We start from the raw sequence: 12,512 nt of genomic DNA, 5'->3' as shown, positions 1-12,512 counted from the left end.
TAATCTAATTAGATATCATTATATAAGGAGGAATTCGATCGCGCTAGCACGCACGAGGACGTCGAACGAAGACCTACCGTAGTAATTAACACTCATCCTTCCCGACGAAACGTAGATCTCATATTCTCGTCTCCTCCTCCTCGTCCTCGTCGTCGTCGCTCGTCTTCCGGATCGTATATCTCTCCCTGGACGATGCGGACGCTTCCTGTCTCCTGCACACTGCCCTCGTAGTCCTGCCCACGAATGCCGAGTTGCGAACCGCTCGCCTGAGTCGTCGTGCGTCGGTCACCCGCTGCGGTTCCCACCGTCGCCTCGCGGCGCCCTCTGCCGCAAACCTCTTCCTCCTCGTCCACCGATAACGTCTGCAGAGCGAAACTCACGTGCTGTTAGACAGCAACGCGAAGCCTCCATGCATGTGCGTGCGAAGTTTCACCACGGCAATGCGACATGCCTGATAACTCGATATCAATTAGATTCACGCCCAGCAATATCCAAACATCACGCAAAGCGGACTAAAGAGTAGATAGACTCAACTGTGTAAACGATTTTGGAATTGTTACATTTAAATGTTCACATTCCAATGTCATGCATGATATTAGTTTGTTGTGTTTGTTGATTTCGTTGATGGATGAAGGGCTTTGATGTTAACCACTCAATAAGCTATTCATCTCCAAATTCAGTATTCAGGCCAGGCACCTACTAGGGAATATCACACACACACCAGGTTAATTGTGCAACATACACAAATGTTACACGCTCATTGTTGCGTGGACATAGTCATAGGGCTTGCTAGTACATTACGTGCTTTCACACTGCCGCGTCACAACTTAGCTTGGAAAATTCAAGAACCGAGTAAATGCCAACACCCAAGCAAACACTATAGATGCATGATGCTCCTGCTGCTTTCCATCTTCCAACTCTTCTCTGTAAGATCTGGCCATAGGACTTGCATTTTCTAAGGTCATACTGTATTTCACATATTACTTTCATTTTTCTCGAAAGGAACTCGATATTCCCCAAAAACTGTTTACTGATGACTGGAAAACAAATGTCATTCAGAGAAAGCACTGTAAACAATGTGATATGGAGTGCTTATGGCTTTGCCATTTCATCACAATTGTGCAAATCCTAAATGAAGCCAAATCTCAAGGAAGAGGTGACAGCAGCATTGGCATAACTTCTACCCTGTAGGCGGGAGAGGACGTTTTCGAAGCACGTCATCGATAAATCCCTGAAGCTAATCGGGTCACCTGTTGTAGCTCGTCTTAAAAACAGTGCCAAAAACGTTTTCAAACAGCATGAGCGATGCTGAAGTCGATAGTAAAGTCAAAAACAGAAAAAGCGTTCACAGCACATCAATCTCAGATGACATTGATCACGAAATAAATTAGGCTTTACTAACGTGACACTAAATTACTTTCAAAAGAGATTATATCTGACGCATCCTGACCATAGCCAAACAACGTTACAGAACAACAACAAGCCTTCAAGACAAACATCTACCAAGCATTTCTACGAACATCATAAACAACCTACACACAGGTCAATAGCAACTCAGAATTGCATCACATGCCAACTTTCTCACTCGCGTTGCAAGGAAATTGCAGCATTTCAACACTAACCTTCCGGCGGCCACGCGTCAAGACAGTCTACCCAAAAACCACTCGTCTAGAAGAACTCGTAGAAGCGGCAGGATCCAGACACTCCAAATGGTACTGCTGTTACAGAGAGCATACGCGGTAACAAGTTACTGATTAGCAAGCCCACGCAAAAACCTACGCCGTAAAGCTGGTTTAAAAATTTCCACGGTACACAACACATGTATGCCCACATGAATCTACACTGCGGCGTCGAAACAACACACATGCCGTAATAGATTGCAAATCAAACAGGCGAATTAACAATCCCAATGAAGAACTGCATAGCCGTGAACGACTGGGTATCTGATTCTGAGATGAAATGGGGAAGCGGTTGTCTACCTAAGGTTCACAGCCGTCACGAGAGTAGGAGTCGATCTTCCCGGTCACACCGACGCCACAACTCGCCAGTAGGTTGGATCATTCATCCTCCTCCGGATCTGCTCCGTGCCTGTCTTTGACCAGTGATCTATCAGAGTCAAGGGAGAAGTAGATAATTAGACAGTGTACAATTACCAGCTGACCAGCATACTATTAATTGAATTAATGATCCAGCTGAATAAGAGCTACTATATGCAGTGTGAATCAAGCTATGGCAGTTAAATCTCAAACGCCGTGCTTTGAGAGGCAAATTGATCTACATAGGGCTTTTTGATGTGTGCAAGTAATCGAAGACTGACTATCGTTGACTCAAAGAAATTGCGTAGTCGTTGGTGCTGGTGATGGTGGTAGTTGCTCGTCATGTGGTGGTTTTGGTCGTGTGGTGACAGCAACAACACAGGTGACAGTAAGAAGGCTTAACTACGTAAGCTGTAAGCCAACGTTCTGATACACTAACCACTGCTTTCGCACCTTCTTAATATAGGTCCATTCAAAGGCTGTGTACTTTGCAACATATCAGATGAAAAACTTGTCTGTCTACTGCGACAAGTGTCAGATTCTGTAGAAAAAACAAGCAGCAAGAATCAAGCAAAGATTTCAAAAACTTGCGCGGATTATATTACAAGCATCACACACGGACATACACTACTTGCTAGTTATCAGTCACTGGCGGAACTACTGAGAACTGCACAGATGCAACTCATCAGAAGTACCACCTAACTTCTGTGTACCATTCCTCGCATGAATTGCTATGTAATAGAAATCGGCAGAAACGTGATCACACGGGGACGTGTATGGTGTCCCACTGGTACCAGTGCACCACTTACACTGCCCACCCACTACCTGGGCAACGATCTGTGACATTCCAAGCAGAAAGCTGTGATTCACAACGATTCCGGAGTGTGCCGATGTGCTTGATGATCGAACCGCGCCAGGCACACAGGACACCGGTCAACCCTCTCTCAACCACCCTGCTCGCTCTTCAGCTGCTACGCTCCGAACATCACCAGGGTTTCTTGAGCATTATGCGGGCGGTCGTGACGGTGTGCCGCTTCTCTTTTCCGAACCATTACCCGATTCTTAACCTTCATCTGAATTGAAACAAAATTAAAAAATGCCAATTATTAAAGGATGAACCACGTTCTACGCTGTTTGTAGACTTGTGATAGTGAAAGATGAAATCTATGCATTCTTTAGTTCCAGCCAATCGGCTCATTCTGAGGCACTGAAAGGCTGGTATGCGTAGAGCAAATTATGATGTATATATGCATGTTGTTGTTTTTTAATTTAATCGACAACTAATGAATGCTGGATACCTATCGTCGTCGTCCTCAATGTCATTCTTCTTCTTCGCCTTTCCACTCTCTGCTTCCTCGTCCTCAGAGTTCTCACTAGACTCTTCGCTCAAGTTTCAGGTACCTTTTCTTTGTCTTCTTGGCTCGATCACCTCCCACGTCAGGAGGTGATTCTGTTTGAACGTCCTCGTCCTGCATCCTGGCATTCATCGATCGGAGTCGCTCTCTATCACTTCGCGCATCTTTTTTGTGTGCCAAGTGGTTGTCCGAACTCATCCTTGCTCACAATATGGACTGCATCAAATTCGGCCCTCCGATTTACACTCCAATCGCAAGTAAGAAGATAGGTTCTGCGGCTTTGATACGAAGCACGCGAGACGTGGTGCACCTTTAATTAATGCCTGAAAGAAAACATCAAGTTAGCTACCGCATCTGCATGGCAAAACATAACGGTGTGCAGCACCTTTTATCTGTTTATATTTGAGGGACGATTAACTCAACTCTGCGCTCAAGCGATTCTTTATTATCGAACCCGCTCGTGAGAGATGTGATGAAACAGTCTGCTCTAACATTTGAGATGTTCATCCTTCAAACAGGTTGAATCATGAATGGAAAACCACACACTAAGGATGAAATGAAATTATTTATATACACCCGTTTCTATTATGTGGTTACCTTCTAACTTCAAGTCACAGTGTTTACAATGTTTTTGTGCGGCTAGGTGTTAAGCAATTTACGGGTTATATTTTCTCTTTCTCCCCCTCCCCTTTCTGCCGATTTATGGCTTGCTAAAAATGATTGCCTATTCAGCTATAAAACTTCTAGAAATTAGGGCCTGGTTGACAACGAAAATTCATACTGGGCCTGATGCCTGAACTCTATCAGCTGACATACTAATAGTACGGAGAGTCCAATCTAGGACTCTTCAACCATATAGCCTAAGAACAGGGCCAGCCTTCCTTAAGGAATGGATTTCTGCCATCTTTACAATTAATACTCTGATGTACAGATTAAGATCATTGTATGCCACCTATTATCAGTCAACCCAGAGCCCTAGCTCTACTCGTCAAGCCCTTTGCTTTCTGGCTACAAGGCTATACAGGGATTCCACAGACTTGCACTAAAAATAGCATCTTACTTACAATCCCGTCGCCGCGGCCATAACTGGTTCCAAGAATTGCGAACGACATTGTTAACCGATATGCGCAATGCGTACCGAGTTTTACAATCGATAGATTTGTACATTACGAATAGTTTATTAATAGTAAATCTCTATTAGCAGTAAGTGATCCGGTTTTGCAGACAGGTTTACACCAGTCGTCGTGTGGGGTGCTTTAAGTTCGCATGATTGTGCAGACCACAGTTTTACAGGTGTTGCATGCAGGTTATGCAGCGTGGGTTGGAGAGTGTCAGAAGCATTGATGAGGTTGCCGCAGAGTCGGCGATTGCTGAGTAGCAGATTGGGAGATTGCATGCAACCAATATCATGGACTTGAGTTGTTTAAATCGGCGATAGTGTTCAGAAATTCCCAACCGATTTTGTACTAGCATTTAAGCTATCAAACGGCAGCTTTTTATAAATCTGGTGTATGCACATTTGCCACAACTGTCTGAAGTGTACATAGTATGGACAGTACTTGTTTGTTCACTAGACAACGTAGCCCAAAGCACGCTAAGTCCTCGAGAAAATTGCAGTGCATTGGGAAATCAAGCACGGCCGTATGCGAGAATGGAGTGGGAACAAGAATTGTGGCCCGATCACGTACTTATTAGAATCTCGTGCAATCTGGACTACCTAACACTCAGCCGAGTCCATTTTATACTTCTCAACGGACTTTTTCCAGAACTAACAAAAAACCTGGATGCCTACGATCGGACTGATTCTGCGGTTGGGGTTAGTGGATGTATCAAGTCTCATTTATTATGTGAAGCAGCTGAGAGTTCCATCAACGTTATCCGAGCATGTGTTGATGCACCCCGTCTCTGATTATACAATGCTCTCTATCCGTGCATGGGTCACGATGAGAGAATATGGGACCAGGCATTATTGTCAGCACACTGCTAATTGTAAGCCGGGCCTTGGTGATTCTGTTCACATGTTGCCTCGGGGCCATTTATGTAGAGTATGCCTGCACGTGCCAAGAGAAATCACCACCCCCACTCAAACAGCTGCCTACTGGAGCCGGCAGATATATGTATTATAAGTGTAAATGCTGTAGCAGCGGGCCGCCGTGCGTGCGTCTTCAGGCGGTGTTACGCCGTGTACCTGTGTTGCAGAGCGGCATTTGACCGGCCATGGTTACAGGTATTATCGGCAATATAGGCAAAGAAAGTAGAGAAACATTAAGACATCTGATAGTAAATACATTTCGTGTTTATTCAGCATATGCTTTTTTATTGAAATGCCCCAAGCCGCTCTGTGGTCCGCCTTGTCTCTCTCACTTTCTTGTGTTGTGATCACAGTTAGCAGCCTACAAAAGCCTGTGTTGGTCTCTCTGATACGTAATTGCTGAAGTTGACAACAGCGCAAGGCCGAGTAGCGTCGTTAGTGATGGATTGCCTTAATAGGCGAAACTAAAAATGAGCCAGAGAACAAGTGTGTTTGCTCAAATGTACTTGTACATGCACTGAACTGGTTACTGGAACAACATGGCGGCGGCATTGCATTTGTGGATAATTTGAAAATTCGCGAACCCTCTATACTAACCTCAGCGGAAGGAATCGGCATGAATCCTCTGCCGCCATGACAAACTGACTAGACTGCTTACAGCGCTGAGAGTCTATGTCCCCCAGGTTACTATCGCGCGGATTAGCACCTGGGTACGGTTCGATATATGACGTACCCTGGTACTATCTAAGCTATGCGAGACCGTTACCTCGTCCTACTCCTAACGACGGGAGTCGCCCATGCCTACTCCCTAACCCTGACCATATCAGATAGTTACCAGGGTACGTTCCGATATATCGAACCGTACCCAGGGTACCCTCCGATAGTACCCTGGGGGACATAGACCCAATGAGCCTTACTAGCGCTGCTGCAACTTAAATCAGGCATGGCTGCCTATTAGTGCGTTTGGTTCCTCTGCGTTTGATAAACAGCACAATCTGTGAAAATTACAGTGAGTTGCACTTGACTCGAGGGTCGCAGTCTAAGTCAGGACGTTTATTGCTGTCTAGCTTATATTTCTATTGCATCATGACCTACACTAGCAGAGCCTGCCATGCTGCAAAGATCCAATGTCGTCTACCAGCACTGTGGATTGTGTAGCACCGAAGCAGAAGCGAAGGACTACACGGGTAGAACTACAGTCGGAGTCTACAGAGACCCATACTCTTCTCTTGTCTGGTAACATTACGCTCACTGCTCAGCTTCGGCCATCAATGATCAACTTTTTAAGACGTCTTAATAACATTACAAACCATATACCCAGGTTATTTGTATAAATATATCTACAAAAAAAACATGCAAGATTACACAACAGATAAACGCCGCAAATATACATAATACAAACAGCACAGTTTAAAAGATAGTGAAAACGTTATCTTTTGTGCAAAATTTACCTACACATATATAGTCGCCATGTTATCGCGAGTTCCCGGATGTACCGCTGACGTCAGAATTTGCTCCGCTAATAGAATTTGCTGTATCAAACGGCTTTAGGCACAATGAATTGACTGTTTGATTTCAAAATTTTCACCACAAGAACGGGCGGAGAAACAAGCTATATACTTCCTGGTTCTCTGGTCTTCATATCATCTGAGGTAACGTATATACCATATATACCCATGATAAAAATCTAGAGTAAAATCCACCCTTGTCACTGTTTAAAACACGGATGTTTAAAAAATGTCAGTCATGACTTGATCAGTTGATTTCTGTCTCAGACTCAGACTCAGTGTCTGGTTTGTTGGCTGCATTTCCAGCGGGCAGCAAGAAGCATCACTCAGCCATGGGTCATGCCAATACTCCCACTAATGATACGTACTAGTAGTAGTAATAATAGTACAGTGACGTAACTCCATTTAGGACACGCGGCCGCTATATGACTGAGCCATATGATATGAGTTTTACTTTTAGGTTGTTTAGTATTAACTATTATGTTTATATTTTTATATGACTATGACTAGTAGTAGTATGAGGTATGGTTAGGGTACACTTCTGTAGTACAAGTGTGGTACACTTTGTGTATACATATATGTACCTCGGGTACATATCTGTAGTACTAGATACGACAACGACCCCTTGAGTGTCAGTGTTGACCATTCATTAGTGTTAATACTGTTATCTCATCAGGTTACTTTAATCTGCTCTACCCATTGCTGGGTATTGACTAGATACAATATTCAATAATGATTCATGTAACCCAACAAGAGTAGGGTTACAACGCGAGCCTATTCTTTTCTTTGGAGGAGCCCCTGAGTGATTCACTCAGGGCGGTTTTATGGTGAAACCCAGTTTGGAAGTTGTAGTTTCAAAAAATGCACCATAAAACTGCCCTGAGTGAATTACTCAGGGGCTCCTCCAAAGAAAAGAATAGGCTCGCGTTGTAGCCCTACTCTTGTTGGGTTACATTATTGTATCTAGGTATTGCATTTGACTATTGACTAGTATCGTGGCCTTGTTTCAGTTAACAATTGTAATTAGGTTGATTGGTTTCATTTGACATTCCTATTTGCAGCCACTTTTATGGCATGCATTTGGTCGTACCTTAAATTAAAACATATGTTGTTGTTGTTGTTGTTGTTGTTGTTGTTGTTGTTGTTGTTGTTTTTGTTGTTGTTGTTGTTGTTGTTGTTGTTCATGTTGTTGCTGTTGCTGCTGCTGTTGTTGTTTATATCTTCTTCACACGTGAGTGCATTAGGTCTATCATGCTGTAGGCTTCCCACTGAATGCTTCTTTATGTTGAATAGAGTTGTTTGTACAAGATTTGATCTAAATCAAGACAGAGCGAAATTTGCATCACAGCTCAATAGAAATTGCTGTTATAAGCAAAATCACCAGTCTGCACTTGGCATTTTTGATGTAGATATAATATTATTTCATATCATTGTGGTAATATGTTTAATTTTGACAGAATTCAGGAAAACAATTAGTATTATAAGCTTAACCACCCTGTGAGTATGTGTGTAGCATATGCAACAACAGAAGGAGTGTATCTTCCAACTAGAAACTACCCTCCCCAAAGCACTGGCTGAGCAAGAATCATAAACACATTACATTGCTAGCTAAGAGGCGAGAAGCTCTCGGTTTTCACATTGCTAACAGTGGAATTGCCATTGTGGAAAAGAACCATCTCCGGATATAATAATCATGTTAAAATGACCAGGTTGAATTCAGCAACAAAATCATCCAATGATAGAGGGCTTACTATTGGGCCAAACAAAAAAATAGGTGTGTTTCCGGTTGACCGACCGTCCCTAGATTATTAGGGCCGACCCTAAACTTTTTTTCCAAAAAAAAAGAAAAAGTTGTTTAATTTGAAATCTGACAGACAAAACTTGAGATTATTTACTACAAACATGTTCTGGACTTGCTTACTAACTTATCCCCACCTATACACCACTTTACACCAGAATACAAACGAGGAATCCTATTTATAACCTGTAAGATGTCGAATTAGCAAACATCTGTAGAATACTAGAATTGTATTAAAAAAAAAAAAATCCCTACCTACCTACGCTACTTTTGTTTTCGATGCAATAGGAAACACACCTATTTTTTTGTTTGGCCTTAGGACTGGTTCAAAAACATGTACACTCACCATGAGTGTAAGTGTGCATATAACTATAAGCACATGATGTGTATAAACATTTTAAGGTAACCTTCACAAACATTTCGAGCCAAAGACACGTTCCCTTGATGTCGGCACATGCTCACTATTTGCAACATTTGTAGACAAGCAAGTCCACGTTTTAGGGTTCGTATCATACATTAAACATTTACTTGCAAGACACCCACGGTGGTATCAGTAACACTGCCACTCGCTGCTGCGATGCATCTCAGCACACATTCCATCCACTCCTAGGTCACAAGTGATGTTACAGGCTCAATGCTAGCCGGTGATGTACCAAGGATGACACCTGATATATAGGCTTTACAAACAACATAAACTCTAAATAAAAACACTTTCTAAAAAGTACGCGTATTTAACATTCCTCTGGTTCGAATACTGTACAATTAGTAGCAGTCATTTGGCTAAGTGCTTATAATTCCAGCATAATTACCAGATAACATGACTGTCTGAAAGTTGCCAACCAATTTGTGTGTGAGCATCAGTTAGGTTCTATTGTTTATGTTGTAGGTTGTGTTGGGTTTTTCTTTGCCTAGATGTGAATATTTCAATGGGTACTCGCACTTCGCATAAATGTTTTCCATTATATTAGAAAGCATTATGTTGCTAGTGCCATGTAAACCATTCCATGTATCCTTATAATGGAATGTAGTTGGGTTCATTATCAACCAGGAATGGAATGTAAAGGAATGTAGTTGATGCTTGCCAGACAGCTATTTCTGGTCTATTTTACGAGATAACCTCGCGTCTCAACTGTAGCTTTGCGCCTATCTTCACGAGAAGCCATTACAAGATGTATACTCATAGCAGGTAATGTATGTAAGCAGCTCACGTAGCTACCGACAGAAAGTCAAGCTGATTATTGTAATTCCCTAATCGAAGTAAACTCGGCACTAGTAATTGCCTGTCCATCTAGCTTGCTTGACTTGTAGCTTTAGCCAATCGTTGTTGCTGTAGGACATTCTAAAATATTATGCTTTGCAGTGAAGTGTCTCAGTTGACAGTTTGTCATAGACACGTCTAATACACGTATAAACTAGTCTGGTTTGATCGACCTAGCGGCGGTAACCAGGGGGGCGTGGTTATCTGGATGAGCCGGATAGATCAATTTAGTAATGTGTCAAACTGTTCATTATAAACGTACATGTACAATCAATGTACATGCATGTATGTTTCGGTGGACTGATTAACAATTTAGGGGTATACCACTCCCAGACTGCGTGCATTGCCTGTGTTTGTATGCTACCTACAGCCGGGATAAGCAGGTAGATGGGGAGCATTGAGCCATAGCAATTACATCATTCGTTATGGATCCAATTACGTATTTTGTGATCAATAACATTCAGGCAGTGCATGTAGGTGTCCACCAATTCCCTCGGTGAAAATTAGGATGTTGATGACGTTGGCAAGGGCAACTGGGTATTGTATTTTGCTTGTCTAAATTGCATTTGTGGCATGCATTAATAATGACACCACCTTGAGTTCAATATCTTAAGATAAAAGATGGCAGTGAGTAAAATGAATAATGTGCTGAGTTTCAGCTTGCAATGAAAACGATATTCATCTGCCTACAAATATTGGAAGGATATATATATCTGATCTTATTTAGTTGCTTATTAGTACATAAATTTGTAGAATACACCCAGATGTCAAATCAAAAGCAAATAAATGGCTAATCAAGGCCGTGTACGTGTGTTAATATTTAGATAAACCCTCTAGAAATAATTATTTGATTATTATTATTATCGTTGTTGTTATCTGTTTATTTGCCAGCTATAGCAGGTTATTCATACTAGTAAACGCAGCTGTGCCACACTCATGTCATCAAAAGTGTATGCGTGCTACATTTGGCTGTGACATTCATGTCATTCATATAATATCTACCATGTGACTGTAGCACACCAGTCAAATGCCCAATGTGCGTATGCATAGTAGGTCAAATGTGTATGAGCCGTATCAGGGTTTGAATGTTTAAATTCCAAGGAGAATGTTCTCTTGCAGTTTATTTGATGTTTACGGGCTCTAATCGAATAAAAATCGTGATCACTGCCACAAACACGTAGTCTCTTAGACTTTGAAGTGATCGTAAAGCGGATTTAACTGTGGCTGTTGTATCCACAGCTGTTTTATCGTGGATAAAACTACATTGTAAATCTGTACTAATTCCTCCATCGTCAGCCAGTCAGTCTCTCGAGTTTGTATTGATTTGTTTACAAATGAAATGGGAGGTTAGTTTTGAATAGAAGGGCAATAATTTAGTTCCACGCCTAGGTCAGGCATGTCAATTTAGCATGTTGCTTTATTAGCGAACAGGTAGAACTGCATGACCGTAATGCGTTATAAAGTGCATTTGTTGTCCTTTAACGTGGAAGGTCAGGGTTGCAATTTTGCTTAGCAGCGCTTAGGCACAGCTCTAGCAACGGCGAATTAATCGTTGCCTCCACGAAACAACGAATGATTGATTTCATTGTCACTATTAATTTAGCAAAGGGTGTTGACTTAAGCTGTAATGATTTTCTAGACCAAAAACAATTAAGTGAAAACGCGGTTCAGTGAGGGAGTGCAGTTAAAAAATGGACAAAGCAATATCAGCAGTAGGCCTAATTTGCCAAAAATGATCGATCTTGTGCACTGCAGTTTACAAAGAAACGAGGAAAGTAGCTCCGTAGTTACCGTTGGATCGACTAGAGATAAGTTGTTATGTCCGTTCATGCGATGTAATGAGTTATGACATATATCCGTGATAGCAACAGACTGATTTGGTTAGTTGCTACAGTTGTAGGCCTGCTGGAAAGAGGCTGTATGCTTACTGCACTGTACGCTAGACATGTCGGGACGCTGCTGGCAATATTTTTAATTAAAATTAAACACGTGTTTCGTGTTCTTAAAAATGTTATCTGGAATTGGAGATATATATCTTAATACTAGGACTTATTGCTCTATCAATCTCAGTGTACCACATTCCTGTAAGTAACAATCTGTTGCAATCATTTTTGATGCTGAGCTAAACTATTTCGTAGCATGAACTAATGCGTGAGTTGACATCCCCTAGCAACCACTGAGCATGAGGTCAGAACCTATCCACGTTGTGTCCATCTCCTTGATCCCCATCCATCATAAATGTGTGGCTCTGTAGCGCGGGGGCCGACAACTGCAATCATCGACTGCTACGGCGTCGGTAACATATAATCTAATATATATTTGAGTTCGTATGTATCTATGTATGTATCTATCTATGTATCTTCCCTATAGGCGGCCAAACCGCCCAAGCGATCTGGATGCAATTTTCACAGGGCCATCTCTTATACCCGGGGAGTGTTCGTAGCTGAAAAAAACCTGCCAATCCGTCAAACTCACCGAAAAATCCGTGAAAAACCCCTCAATTCGTGAATCTTCACACATTGTCA

The 12,512-nt window shown here is 42.1% G+C and overlaps 2 protein-coding genes across 2 annotated transcripts in view; one reads left to right on the top strand and one right to left on the bottom strand.

The window, feature by feature from the left end:
• LOC106810416 (PHD and RING finger domain-containing protein 1-like) overlaps positions 1–6,893 on the bottom strand; it is a 62,160-nt gene extending 55,267 nt beyond the window's left edge. Inside the window, exon 1 of the mRNA XM_014813767.1 lies at positions 6,875–6,893. The gene's annotated coding sequence lies outside the window, so the exon portion shown is untranslated. The remainder of the gene's footprint in view (positions 1–6,874) is intronic.
• Positions 6,894–6,965: 72 nt separating this feature from the next.
• LOC106810413 (cytoskeleton-associated protein 5-like) overlaps positions 6,966–12,512 on the top strand; it is a 56,858-nt gene continuing 51,311 nt past the window's right edge. Inside the window, exon 1 of the mRNA XM_014813765.1 lies at positions 6,966–7,075. The gene's annotated coding sequence lies outside the window, so the exon portion shown is untranslated. The remainder of the gene's footprint in view (positions 7,076–12,512) is intronic.

The sequence above is a fragment of the Priapulus caudatus genome, unplaced genomic scaffold (genome assembly GCF_000485595.1).
Source record: "Priapulus caudatus unplaced genomic scaffold, Priapulus_caudatus-5.0.1 Scaffold439, whole genome shotgun sequence".
NCBI lineage: Eukaryota > Metazoa > Priapulida > Priapulimorpha > Priapulimorphida > Priapulidae > Priapulus > Priapulus caudatus.
This window is presented reverse-complemented; position numbering and strand designations above follow the sequence as displayed.